The following is a 14,466-nucleotide window of genomic DNA, read 5'->3' as shown; positions in this document are numbered from 1 at the left end:
ACTGGTTTGGGCTGGGAGGGACATTAAGGATCATCCAGTGCCACCCCTGCCATGGCAGGGACACCTTCCACTATCCCAGGTTGCTCCAAGCCCTGTCCAGCCTGGCCTTGGACACTGCCAGGGATCCAGGGGCAGCCACAGCTTCTCTGGGCACTCTGTGCCAGGGCCTGCCCACCCTCACAGGGGAGGATTTCCTCTGTATGTCTGACCTAGATTTCACCTTTTTCAGGTTCAAAAAAATTTTTTTTGAACCTGAACAACATGAAACCACTGCTGCTCTGTCTTTTAGGTACACCCCAAAAACTGGAATGGGAAAACTGGTGATACCCTTGGGAAGTTCTGCTCTGTTTCTCTGCATCCTCCCTCTCTGTTCTCTCATGAGAACCATTCAGTGAGAAAAGCTGAGCCACCTGCTCCAGTGGAAGGTGTCCCATGGCAGGATTTTGGGTCCTTTCCAATCCAAACCGTTCAGTGTCTCTGATAAACACCTCCTGTTCCCTGCTCTGACGGCTCCTCTGGAGCTGCTGCCGCACATGTTGTGCCAGGAATTGCAGAGATCCCTGAAACCCCGAGCTCTCCGCAGCCAGCTGTTGTTTAAGTGGCTCTGCTCTGCTGCCCCGCTGGGACAAGGCAGTGCTTCAGCAGCCACCGGGGAGTCACGGAGCAGCCTTGGCCCGTGCTGGGCTCGCCTGTCCCTAATGTGCTTAGAGGGGCAGCATTAGGGGATTAGCATTAGCGGAGCTGCTGTCTGCGAGGCGAGGGCTCACCCAGCCACGGCTTATTGCATTAAATGGAGGAAAGTGCATTACCCCGAGCTGCTGGCTGGCATTTCCCACTGCCCAGAGAGCCAGCACAGGCTCCCTGCAGCGCTTGGGGATCCCAGCCTGGTGCCACTGCAATGTCCCTCCTGTCCCTTGCCCTTCATCCCTGTCACCTGAGAGACACTGAAGGATGGGAGTGAGGGTGGAAGGAGCAGCTCTTACCGCAGGGATGCAGCCTGTGGATTCCTTCAGTTTATCAGGGAATCACAGACTGCTTTGGGTTGAAAAGGACCTTAAAGAACATCTCCCAACCCCCACACAGTGGCACCGGGGGCTGCAGAGCCTTGTCCTGGCACTTTGCTCTTTTCACAGCCTCCTGTCAGTTTCCCTTCCCCTCTGCCTGTGTTTTAGGATCTGTTCTCTTCCAGCCCTGCATGCCACCTTGGGAAGGCACATTGAGGACATTTTGGGGTATTTTGGGTGCCCTGAGGTGCCTCATCCCAACTGGGAATCACTTCTCCAGCAGTGGAGGGGTTTGATTTCCCTCAGGGGTGGTGATTAGGTCAGAAGTGAGACTGGCACCAGCAGGAGGGTTCAGCCTTGGGGAAGAAACATCCCTGGCGCTGGGGGATGCAGTGACACCCAACAACCCCAACCCCTGCCTCTCCACTCGGTACTTCGACACCATCACCTTTTCCTCCTGCTCCTTCGCCCTCTTTTCTGTGTGTTTCCAGGCCTGAACTCCTTCAAAAGGTTCTGTTGTTCTGCAGCACAATAGATGCCCTCCGGGTGCTCGGGGTGGCCGCAGTATCCATCCCACCCCACGTGTGGACACAGACAAGGGCTGCAGATATCTCTTTCCTCCAGGAGGGTTAAATTTCTTCCCCGGCAATTGTTCCCGCTCCATCCCTCGACAAAAGAAGCCGGTTTTGTTTTTAATCCCCAGTTTACGGGCAATTGAGCAGCGGCAAAGGGCAGACAAGTGCTTTCCCCGGCGGAATGGAAGGAGCCAGCCGCGGTCATTGCTCCAAAGGGGTCTCTCCTGCAGGGAAATGGGCTTTGGCAGTGCTCGGTGTGTACGGGGAGCGTTGTGTGTAAAATCTGTTTAATTGTGTAGTTTGGAGCCCTCTCCTGCCAAGCTTTTAAAATATGCATGTCTCGGTGAGAGCTCTCGGAGGCTCCACCGCCGCCGGATGGAAGCAGAGCTTGGTTTTCCCTGTTTTAAATGCTTTAGAAACGATCTCCGGGTAGGCTGCAAACCTTGGTGTGCAAACAGACAAACAGGATTTAACGGTGGCTTATTTTGCCCTTTAATTTCAGTTCTGTGTGCGCCTGGAAGGAGAGCTTAGTGCCCTGGCATCCTCCTGCAAGGGCAGCGGGATGGGAGCAGGGAAATAGGGAATTTCTGGATTTTACATGATCTTTGTCAGAGATGATCTTTAAGGTCCCTTCCAACCCGAAGCATTTGATGATTCGATGGCTGCAGGGCACTGTGGGCAGAGCTAATCCTAGGAATTATCTCTCTCTTACAGAGCCGGTGCTGCTCCCCTGCACCCTCCCTGCTATGGATCCCCCCACGGCAGGAATGGGGTGCTTGGCTTGACTTTGTACCCCCAAAGGATGGGACATTGCTGCCTTTTCCCGTTTCCCTGGCTGCTGTTTGCTGGCAGATTCCCGTGGTTTTGGGGTGACACCAGCCCTGTCCCTGTGCCAGAGGTGGGAGTTGGGCATTGAGCAGGGAGGGATGGAGCCATGTGCTTCCTGTCCTTGGAAACACTCCTGGGGCTGTGGCCATCACCGCTTTGATGAGGACATTTTGGGGTATTTCGGGTGCCCCGAGGTGCCTCATCCCAGCTGGGAAGCACTCCTCCAGCAGTGGAGGGGTTTAATTTGTTCCAGGGGTGGTGACTGGGGGTTTCTTAGGTCAGAAGCGAGACTGGCACCAGCAGGAGGGTCCAGCCTTGGGAAGAGCCACCCCAGCAGGGACACATCTGCTGCCAGGGGATCCCTGCAGAGCAGCCCCAGCCCCTCCTGGATCTTTGGTGGTTTGGCTCCCAGCAAAACCCTCCCAGCTGGGCTGTGGTTGGGCCTGGAATACAATGGAGACCTTTAGCTCCATTCTTGGCTCCCCAAACAGGACAGTGAGTGACAGTGTCCCTGTCCCAGGGATGTTTATCCCACCTGGTGGCTGCGCTTTGGCTGCTCTGTGCTGGGAAGGTTTCGGGGCTCCTGCACTTGTCACTCAGTGAATCCCAGTTTGTGCTGCAGAGAACCACCCTGTGTGTGGAACAGGAATATATCACCCAGTGAATCCCAGTTTTTAATGCTGAGAACCATCCAATGCTGGAATATATCACTCAGTGAATCCCAATTTTTAATGCTGACAACCACCCTGTCTGTGGAACAGGGATGTTCAGGGTCCCACTCCACCCTCACAGCTGAAGCCCTTTCATCCCCATTTCTGGCAAAACTCAGCCCCAAACGCAAACCCCACAAGCCCCTCTGTGCTTTTCCTCCCACGATTCAGGTGCTGCTCTGACACCCTCAGCTCCCAGGGTCAGTCTGTGTCTCATCACCACTCAGAGCCTGAATTTTCAGCGCTGAGGCTGCTTGGCAGCAGGGCAGGGAAACCTCCCCGCATGAAGCTCCCCGCAGGGCACCTCACTTCCCTCCTCCTTATCAACCAAGACATGCTCAAGTGAATTAGAACATGTCTCCCATCTCCTTCAGCTTCTTGCTGGAGTCAGGAGGACCTGCAATGCTCCCTGACCGCTGCTTTTCCCTGCTCGGAGTGTTGGAAAATACACCAGTTTAAAAATTTTTGTATAACTTTAGTCAAAGGGTTCTGTTTGTTTTTACCCTGGGAAAAGGAATTTTAGGTTTTTTCCAGGGCATTGTTCTGCCAGGTGAAGTCTGGTGGACTCAGCATGTCAGCAGACTGGGAGAACCCAAAAGATAAAGAGCTTTCAGCAGAACATCAGCAGACAGCAGTGGCTATCTACAAACAGCTACCTGCAGCAGGGCTGAAGACATCTGGGCAGGAAAGGACTGAGGAAAATTGGAGAATGAAAAATCTAATTAACATCAGAGGTGAGGAGATTCAGATCCAACGAGAAACTGAATACTGGGGGTTTGCTCAACTTTGGACCAATGAACACTGACCCAACACATCTCTATGTATTTTACTGTGTAAAATATCTGAAACATTGAGTAAAATCACGTGTCCTGGAATGGTTCTCTCTGCACAGCCGGGCTGTGTGTGGATGAGATGATTTCTGTGGTACATCCTGGCCAGAACAACAACCTGGCCAGATAACAAAGTAATGCCTTGACTCTCTAACACTGAAAATGTTGTTGGAGGTGTTTGTTTTTCCCTGCAGTTTGGGTGCCAAGAGCCTTGATGTCTCTACACACTCATAGTGAAACCCCCAGCTCAGCCATGCCGACAGCAGCAGGCGCTGCTGGGTTTGTTTGGAAATGATTCATTTCCTTGAGACTCTCATTCCGATGCTTTTCTGAGCTCGTTGAAGCTCCGTTGCTTTGCTCCGGTGGTTGAACTTCATTTTTAGCATCTCTGAACTCCCTGGCTGGGGTTGGATGTGGTTTGGGAGGGAAGAGGAGCTGGTGGTCATCTCTGCTCACCCCAGCAAGGCTGCAAAGTGCAGCCAGGTTTATTTTGAGGCTGACCAGCACCAGCTGCTTTGCTTTGCTTCCTCCAAAGCACCTCCATGGATCAATAAGGAAAATCTGTTGGGGTTTCATTATGGTTTGTTCAGTGGTGGAAGTGTCACTGAAACTGTGGGAAAAACAACAACCCTCCAACAACATTTTTAGTGTTAGAGAGTCGAGACATTACTTTATTTTCTGGCCAGGATGTTGTTCTGGCCAGGATGCACCACAGAAATCATCTCATCCACACACAGCCCGGCTGTGCAGAGAGAACCATTCAATGACCAGTGGCTTTTACAAGGTTTTTCAGATATTAAACTGGTCTATTTTCCAACAGAAGCACCGAAGGCTCAGCTGTGGCAGCAGGATCAGGGCTGCTGCAGCAGGGTTTGTGCTCAGGGTGTTGCTCCACGGCAAGCCAGAGGTTGGGATGGAGGATGAATGGGATTAACACACACTTTGCAAAGTCATTTTTGGGTTTGCAGAGAGCTGAGTTTGCCCTTGGACTTGGTGCAGGGAAGGAGCAGAGTGGGATGGGGGATGCTGTGCCCTTCAGGGGGATTTGGCAACCCACAGAAATGTGTTCCTGCTCCCAGAGCTGCAGGCTGGGAGCCCTGTGGGCTTTGCTCCCTGGTTTTGGGCAGGTTGACACCTCCGTGCCTCAGTTTCCCCATCTGTAAATGACACAGAGCAGCTTCAGGAAGTGTTTGAAATGAAACTCCTGTGGAGGGAAGAGGTGGTTTTGAAACACAGGGCAAGAAGTAAGGAGTCCTCCAAAGGTTTTATGGGATTCAGCTTCCTTGAGGCTGGAAAAGCCAGCAGACCTTGCCCTGGGAACTCCAATAATCTCAGTTATTTCCCCTGGCTGGAGAGAATCCCAAGGTTTCAAGGTGGGTGCAGGTGCCTGAATGATACCCCACACTTTAAATCCCTTGGAATTAAGGTGGGAAATCATCTTTCTGCAGCCTCAGAAACAAGCCTGGGCTGTTCTCTCCCAGGGCTGGAAGTTTCCAGGGATGTTTCTCCCACCCTGATTGCAAAATGCTCTGAGAAAAACAGTGAGCCTGAGGAGGAGTGAGTGGGGAAGCGACCTGGGTCCAGCTGGCTTTCTCACTTGGGACATCTCCCGGGAATTTAGCTTTATTCCTCCACTTTCTGAACCAAACAGCCATGCAATTCCCCCAGAGAAGAGCTTTACCCAAGCACCTTTATCAGCCAAGTGTGGCACTCAGTCAGAGATACCAGTGAATTTGATAAGATCTCTTTTCCCTAACCCTGTGTTGACTTGCACCAATTAAATCTTCCTCTTCAATTCTGCATTAAGACTCTCAGCCATTCCAGCACGTTGTTTGGGATCAGTGACAGATGGTCAGACACACTGTTTTTGCAGGTCTCTTTGTTTATCCCTTAAAAAAACTAAAAAAATTGTTTTAGCCCCAAACAGGAGCTGTTTTCCAGTCCTCTGGAAGGACTCAGGAGGTGCTCAGTACTTGCACTCCCAGGAGCTGCTCCACCAACTCTGAGAGCTCAGATAAAAGTTATTTGGCTCAGCTAATTTAAAAACATCTAATTTTTGTGGCTGCTGTTTAATATCCTCTATTTCTCTTGGGATAGAGAGTATTTCCTCACCCCTGTATGATGGAAAGACATCTGGATCCCTTCAGGAGCTGGAGCAGTGATAGCTCCTGGTTGCTCCTGACTGTTCACTCCCACTGCTGTTCCTACTGGATTCAGAAAAATAACACCATTGTTAGGCTGAGAATTTGGCATTTCTTTCTTCACGGGCAAGGACCCAGCTTGGAAAGGCTCCAGGCTACCCCAAAGCACTGGATTATTTACCTGGAATTAAATTGTTATTTACCACTTCATCTGCAGAGTCCCAACCCCACCATCCCCTTCCTGCCCAAACCAGTGGCATTTCCTGGGCTGCAGGTGCTGTTTGGGTGCCATTTGTGTGATTATTTATTTACTGAGTGTGTAACACTCCAGTGATCCTCGAGGATCCTGGCAGTTTGGAGCCTTTCCAGGCTGGCAGGTGGGAGAGGTTTAATCCCCTAGCAAGCCCAGTCCAATAAAGCAGAAAACCCCATTTGGTTTTGGCTGGGAATTGTCCTGCTGGCACTTCAGGATAAGCTGGGCTGAGATCCTTGCTCGGAGCACTGAGCCCCTTGGGAAGCTCCTTTCCCCAGTGCTGCACTGCCTTGCAAGGGGATCTTTGCTCCTGGCAGGAGTTCCCAGCTCTTTCCCATCTCTGCTGGATTTTAGCATCCCTGTAGCATCATTCCTACATCCCTGTGTCCTCATTATCCCTGCAGGTGCATCCTCAGCATCCCCATAACACCATCATCCCTGCATCCTCAGCATCCCTGCATCCTCATCATTCCTGCAACTTCATCATCCCTGCATCCTCAGCATCCCTGCATCCTCATCATTCCTGCATCCTCATCATTCCTGCAACTTCATCCCTGCATCCTCATCATTCCTGCAATTCATCTCTGCAATTTCATTATAGCGGCAACATAATCCTCTGTGCATCCTCACCATCCTTGCAATGTTATCACTGCAACTTCATAGTAGCTGCATCTTCATCATCCCTGCAGCTTCATCCCTGAATTCTCTTCATCCCTGAATTCTCATTATCCCTTCGTCCTCTCCCTGCAACTTCACCATCCCTACATCCTCATCATCACTGCAACATTATCCCTGCAACTTCATAGTGGCTGCATCTTCATCATCCCTGCAACACCATGACTGCATGCTCATTATCCCTGCAACTTCATCCCTGCAACTTCATCTGCAATTTCATCATAGCTGCAACATCATTCTCCCTGCATCCTTATCATTCCTGCAACATCATCTTCCCTGTAACATCACCCCTGCATCCCTATTATCCCTGCAACATCATCACCCCTGCATCCCCATTATTCCTGCAATATCATCTTCCTTGCATCCTCATCATCGCTGCATCCTCGTTATCCCTGCAACTTCATTCCCACATCCTCATTGATGCTGCAACTTCATCCCTGCAGCCTCTCCATCCCTGCATCCTCATCCCTGCAGCATCCAGCGAGAGGATCTCTCCCTCCTCAGTGCACAGATCCCACCTGGGATATCTCCATCTTTTGAGGCAAACAGGCTGATTTTTGGGGCTGAGCTGGGAGCAGGCAGGTCCTGCAGCCTTAGGCCAGGCTCTGAGCTGTGGCTGCAGCTCCTCCCAACCTTTCCTCATCCCCACTGCTGAGGGAGCACCCAGCTCACACAGCCTGACTGGGGAGCTGGGATGCTCTCATTGCCACGGTGGGAACTAAAGGCAGAACGTGAATTTTTCAGAAGATGAGAGGGATAGAAACAGTTGCACGAAATTTCTAGAAATTTCAGTGTCTCAGAGCAGAGCTTCTCCCTGTATTAAATAGGAGTCAGGCTGAGCTCCTGGGGTGTGGAGTTATGGCTCCAGTTCCAGCTGAATTCCTGTGCTCATCACTCCAGCACTGCAGAGATTGGGGGATTTTTGGGGATCTTTGCTGGACATCCTCATTCCCACATCAAAATGGGATTTTGGGATGAGCTCTGTGGGAAAGACTCCACAGTCCAAACTCTGGGAGTGGAGTGGGATCAGCCCTGGTTCTTCCCATCCCCCTGGAATGGATTTATAAAATCAACCAGTTGCTCAATATCTCGTGAATTACATCAGGTCAGAACAAACCCAGCTTGATTAAGATAAAAACATGAGGAAAACCCACTTGGCACTAATTATTCTGGGTTTGGAGCTTGCCGTTAATGTGAGATAACAGTTAATAACCAGAATATATTTAATGAATCTTTTTCCTATCTTTAGCTCGCTTTAGACTGTGTGGCATTTAGTCCATTAAAGAATTTTAATTAGCAAATTTTCACTTTTCCTTCGTGGGAAATGGAGATGGGAATTTGTCAGGGAGGAGCAACGAGCAACATCTCTTCCACTTTACTTGAAAAAAGAGAGAATCTTTTCTTGTTTTCCAAAGCAGGCTGTGCATAAAAGTGCTTCTTTGCTCTGCCCAACAGATCACAGAGGAAGTTTCGAATTGAAAACCTTCAGGACTGTGTTGAGAAATAAAACATCTCCAAGGAAAGGACAAAAATCCCAAACATCCTGGATATGGTGATGGATGCTGCTGTGGACCTGACTGGCAGAGGACCTGTCCTCCCCACTGAAACCCAGCTCATATTTCATACATAGATTTATATATGGAATATTCCCCACTTTGATCTGTGTTTTCTAACAAGTGCATTATGTAGAAGGGAAGGTCTTTGGAGCCAGAATATCTTCAATTTGTGCAATATAATGAGACTGAGCAAAGCCAGGGAAAAGGAGGAGGAGAGGTGGAAATCGTTTGGACATTATTACAGTCTTTTTTATTATTATTTAAAAAAACAAAGATCTCTTGAAAGATGAAGCAGCCAGAAAGGAAATGTCAAGCAGAGCTGCTAAAACTCAGTCCAAGAGTTTTGCTCGGGGTGGGAGGGAGTGGGGAGAATTTTGGGTGCTGTGGCTGTTCCCTGGCAAAGGCCAGGGGCTGTTCTCAGCTCTTTGGGAATCATTTCTGTTCCATTTTTCTCACTTTCCTGGAAATGCCCTTTATAAGTAGCTCTGTGCTGTACCAAAGGCTGTGATTTACTGCAAGTCCTTATTAAGGAAGTGACATCTCTGCTGGTGCTGGGGAAAAGGATGTCGAGCAGCTGTGCCTTGCTATCAGGATCACTCCACGAAAACCTGAGGAAAAATTGAATTTCTGGGGTGGAAAAGGTCTAAAAACCCAATTCTTGGCTGACCATGCTCCTGCTTCATTTTCTGAGAGCCTCTGTGCCCTTGTCTGGATCCACAGTGCTCTAGCCTTGTGGGAATATTATGGTATTGCCTTGATAATTCTGTAATAATCGGGAATTCCATCCTTCCTTTGCCAGTTGCTGTTTCATTTTGCACACTGAGGATTTCGGTGGCAGGTTTAGAGCTGTGGGTTGCCTGGGCTGAGCTGGGAAGCTCTTAAACCTGAGCTTTCCATAACCTCACTGCATTTCCTGGGACTGCATGGATCAACATGATCCTGGTGCAAAGGGATAAATGGTGTGCAAAGGGATAAATGGTGTGCAAAGGATAAATGGGGTGCAAAGGGATAAATGCAAATGGCAAAGGGATAATTCGAAATGGCAAAGGGGTTGATGGTCTCTCCTGCCTCTTGCCCCCCCTTTTCCTCCTCTCCAGCCTCATCCACCTCCTCACGCTGCCTCCATCCCAGGCTGGAGATTGAAACCCTCCCAGCACAGCCTCTGCTGGAGGAGCAGAGCGAAACTCAGAGCAGTGTTGGATTTAAGGGTGAAAATGATGTTGGAGAGACTCAGATGAGCGCAGGAACCTCTGCATCTGCATTGCAATAATTCCCTGGGAATGGTTTGGGAATGTTAATTTGGACTGGACAGAGCTGAGTGAACTGGAGCATCCTCTGGCTGCTCAGGGGGAGGTAACAGGAACCCAAATCGTTGTGTGTGAAACAGATCCTTGGGTTGATGCTGCTGATTGTCTCTTGTGTCCAAAGCCAAGCCTTGAGGTCCCCAGCAGGCACTGGGAGGTGGAGGAAGAACCACTTTCCCAGAAGGAAGCACCAAAACCTGCATCTTTCCCCGGTGGAGCTGTTTACCTGCATTTCACAGAACATCCCCAGGAGACACACGTGGGATGTTTCGAGGCACAAACCCAGTGGGGATGCACTGAAAACCAACTTCTGCGTGGGAGGAAGGCTTGGAAATGGGAAAACTCGGGAATATTCAAGGCAAAGCAGCCAACTGTCTGCACTGCATTTCTGCCTTGCAGAAGAGTTTAGAAGATAAACAAAAACGCTGCACACCAACTTCAGCTGAAATTGGGATTGAGAAATTCCCTTTAATGCTGGGAAACAATGAGATTCTTACAAATTCGGATTGAGAAATTCCCTTAACGTTGGGAAACAATGAGATTCTTGTGAGGAATGCGTTGGCTTTGGTGAGGTCGCGTTTATTCTGTTTGTTTTTGAAACAAGGATAATTTCTTGGCTGGAATTCCTCCTCCTGCCGTGGCAGGTGCACTGTTGGTGGTGGAGACTTTGTTCCTGGGAGAAGAGCAGGGGAGGCCCAAATACAGAAATCTCTGGGGCTCTGCACAGGTGCAGGTTGGGCTGAGATGGCGAGAAAAGGAGCAAAAAGTGTTAAACCAGCAGTTTTAGTCAATTTAATCAGCTGGAGAACGAAGAGCAAGTATGGATCTGGCTCTCGGTGGATCATTGCTCCTCCTGCATTAATTCCCAGCATGGCAGGAGCCCTGTGGGCACTGGAGCTGGGGGTGAAAGGAGGAGAAAGGGCTGCTGGCTCCTGGATTTATCCTGGATTTATCCTGGATTTATCCTGGTTTTCGGCTTTAGCCGCACGAGGTGCGGAGGGGGATTGGGATTGGGATTGGGGACCAGGATAGCTGGAGGAGCCCATGGAGCATTTCCTGAGCCCGCGGAGATGAGCAGGGGGTGCCAGGGCTCGGCAGGGATGTTAGGGAAGCGCGGAGGTGAAACAACCCGCCGTGTGAGATCGATGCGGTGCGAGAGCCGCCTGCACCAATTAGCGCTAATTAGAGCGGTGGCTCTCATTAACTCGGCTCGGCCGTGCCCTGCCCGAGGCCATCCCGTGCTCCATGGGCTCTTCCAGGAGCAGGATTGCTCTGGGGGAATGGCAGCGTTGGTGCTCCTGGCACTGCCAAACCCCTGCAGAGGAGCTCTGTCCCCCTGCCCGCCTCACCCCAGCACTGAAATTATTCTGTGTTTAAACCGTCAAATCACAGAGCCTCCAAGGAGCCCTGCAAACAGCCCAGGAGCAGTGCCGGGGTTTGGGGTGAGGGCTGAGCTGTTTCCATCCCTGGGAACTCCCAAAACTCTCGCACTGCCGTGGAGGAGCTGCTGCCAGGCTGGGCGAGACGGAGCTGGGCTTTTTTGGGACATGTCACCTCCCAAACCCCTGAGGAGCTGCAAAACACATTTGTCTGCAGCCTCCCTGCAGCGTGACAGGTTCGTGGTGTGCTGAGGCTGCCGAGGAGGCTGAGCAGAGCTTCGGCAGCTCTGAAATGGGAGATATTGACCCCAAACCCACTCCTGCACCCAGCTGGTGGGTTTGGGCTGCAAACATCAAGCCCCCCGTGACAGATGGGTGTCCCAGGCTGCCCACAGGACATTAACTGCACATCAACAGGAGGAGAATTGGTTTTTTTGGACTGCAGCACAGCCCTGGATCTTGGGAAGCCCTGGTCCCAAAGGTGTTATATTTAGTTTCTTTTGGAACATGATCAAGTAGCCCTTAAAATGGGGGATAGAATGTATCAGTACTAAAGGTTTTTTTTATTTTTCACCGGTGTTACAGAGAGCTTTTTTATGGTGTGTGTGTGTAACATAATTATACCTCGTCCGTTTTCAGTAGCCACTTGTTACAGCGTCTCTCCGTTAGGGCTCAAAACTGTATTTTGATTATTAAAGTGGTGGGAAAAACCAGATCCCTTCACCCAGCTGGGTCAGAGGGTCCCAACCACCCCCTGGACACCTCCCACCGATGACAATCTTGCCAAATGCCACCTCTCCTCGGTGTTGTGCATTCCGGCCTCGGCGCTGCCGCTCTGCTCTCGTGCTTGGCCGCTGAGCCAGCTGGTCGTTAATGTGCTTTTCCACAATAATTGAGAGTTTGATAGTCTTTAACTGTCGGTCCAGTGTATTGATGTGTGTTGCCAGCGCTCTGGGTGTCGCAGATAACCATCGTCCCGCCTGCAAACGGAGCGCAGCGCCGCGTTTGGCGAGGGAAGGCAAATTAAAAATGTATCCAGCCGATTAAAAAAACAACAAAAAAAAAGGCAGCGATTTAATGATGGCTGACATCAAGAGAAGATCCAAAAAATAGCGTGCTTTGATTCCCATAATCATCCCAAGGCAGGCTGCTCATCTTTATTCATAGCCCTTCAAAGCCGTGCTCCGAGACGCCGAGCAGCTCCGAGCTGTCGTGCTCAGACGGAGCTCTTGAGACGCTGAACACGTCTGCATCTCTGCTCCGTGCCCAGCCCAGAGCTGTGCACCAACCCTTCCTCCCCTGTTAATTTTAGGGTGCAATTAAAGCGATGAGGGCTCTGCTGCTGGCAGGGAAAGCGGATCTGGGGAGCTGGGCTGGGGAGGGTCACGGAAAGCCGCTCCTGTCAGTGACGTGCTTTTTAAGCTGTTTTAAGAAGGCAGCAGAATTAGAAAGGGAGAGATGTCCAAAAGTGTTGCAGGGCGCTAAGGAAGGCTCAGGGGACATGGCACAGGGATGGGGCTTAGCAGAGAGGGAGGGAGGGAATACTGGGAGGTTGGATTTGGGGGAAAAGTGAGGATGTGGTGAGGCCCTGGCACAGGGTGCCCAGAGAAGCTGTGGCTGCCCCTGGATCCCTGGAAGTGTCCAAGGCCAGGATGGACAGGGCTTGGGGCACCCTGGGACAGTGGAAGGTGTCCCTGTCATGGCAGAGGATGGAACAAGATGAATTTTAAAGTCCCTTCCAACCCAAAGCATCCCAGGATTCTCTCAATCTGTGATTCCTGCAGTCCCATCCCTGCCTCCAGCCTCTTTCCAGAGGCAAACCCCTGCAGGATTGACATCTCAGAAAGCAGCCTGGAGCAGCCTGGAGGCTTCATTACCTCACACTCTTGGGTGTTTCCTGAGCCAGGTGTTCAAATGCTGTTATTGCTGCTGAATCCTGTTAAAATTAAGGAATTTCTGAGATAGAGATTTTCTTCCCTGAGTGCTTCCCGCTCTCCTGCATTGCACAAACCCTGGTAGATGTTTCTCCCTCAACCTGAGATTAAAGCCAAGTAACAAGTGAATTAAATTATACATTCTAATCCCCAGATTTTCCACCAGCCAGGTAAACTATGTTTCTTTTCTCAATTTTTCCTGCTTTCTGCAAGATGATGTCATCAGTGCACCTTTCAAGGGGATGGTCTGAGATGGTTCTGGCTGGTGCTGTCCATAACAATCTCTGACCTCAGCAAGGCCAGGCAGTGCTGCTGGGTTTGAAATGCATCATTCCTGTTCCAGAGGAAGATTTCAGAGCAGGACAATTTGCCTGGCAACACACAAGTCATGGGTAGAGCTGGAACTGTGAATCAAAAGGTATTAAGGGGAAATGTAGTCAGAAAGTGCCTGAAATAGTGGAGTTTTAATGCAAAACTGTGTTGGCTGCCATGTCCCTTGTGCTGCCTTTGGAATTAGACTTGGTTATCCCAGTTCCTCAGGTCCTGCAGGGAAATCCCCCTGGCTGCTGGAGGTCAGGGTGAGTGGCTGAATTTGGCACCTTTCAAGGAGAACAGGCTCTAAATTCATCACCTGAGACCCCAAAACGTGGCAAAAAGGAGACCTTGCATTGACCTCCAGCACAGGAGCAGCTCACGTTTCTTAATTTCCCATCCTCTACTATGCAACTGGTTTTCATGGAACCTTCCCAGGATGGAGAAGGCTGGATATCATTTTGACTTTGCTTTCCTTCCTTCACACGTGCAGGTGGGTAATGCAGAAATGTTTCCATGTCTGTCTCACCTCACATGCACTGGGTGTATAGTGAAATATTGGGAAATTCCGTGTATCCAACTGGAAATGTGAATTCATCTCCAAATCCTGACTGATCAGGTGACACAGGAACGATGAGGTTTTGGACTGGAGATGTCAAACGCAGTCTTGTTACTCTGAGTTCATTTTCAACTCTGGTTTTGCCAGTGAGCTGTGTTGCAACTGTTTAAAATTTGTTTTTTTTGGATAGCAGTCTGATGCTAAAACCAGCTGCTGCATCCCCTCGTCCTGGTGACTCTACCGTGGTGTTCAGTTCCCGGTGAAAAAAGTGATTTTATTTTATTTTTTGGTTGCGTGATTTTTTTACCTGATGTTGAATTTATTTTTTTAATGTTCATTTTTTTTTCTCATTAGAACTGGAAACTGTTCTTTCATACGCGAAGTTCAATAAAACAGCTGAACCACA

The 14,466-nt window shown here is 50.1% G+C and overlaps 1 long non-coding RNA gene across 1 annotated transcript; it reads left to right on the top strand.

Moving 5' to 3' along the window:
- The first annotated feature begins 1,310 nt into the window (after positions 1-1,310).
- On the top strand, positions 1,311-14,466 carry LOC146420995 (uncharacterized). The gene is made up of 2 exons (XR_014848863.1): positions 1,311-1,353; positions 2,714-14,466. It is a non-coding gene; the product is annotated as an uncharacterized LOC146420995 (long non-coding RNA).

This window comes from Lichenostomus cassidix, unplaced genomic scaffold (assembly GCF_008360975.1).
Source record: "Lichenostomus cassidix isolate B80296 unplaced genomic scaffold, HeHo_3.0 HiC_scaffold_561, whole genome shotgun sequence".
NCBI lineage: Eukaryota > Metazoa > Chordata > Aves > Passeriformes > Meliphagidae > Lichenostomus > Lichenostomus cassidix.
The sequence above is the reverse complement of the archived record's forward strand: the minus strand, read 5'-3'. Positions and strand labels throughout refer to the sequence as shown.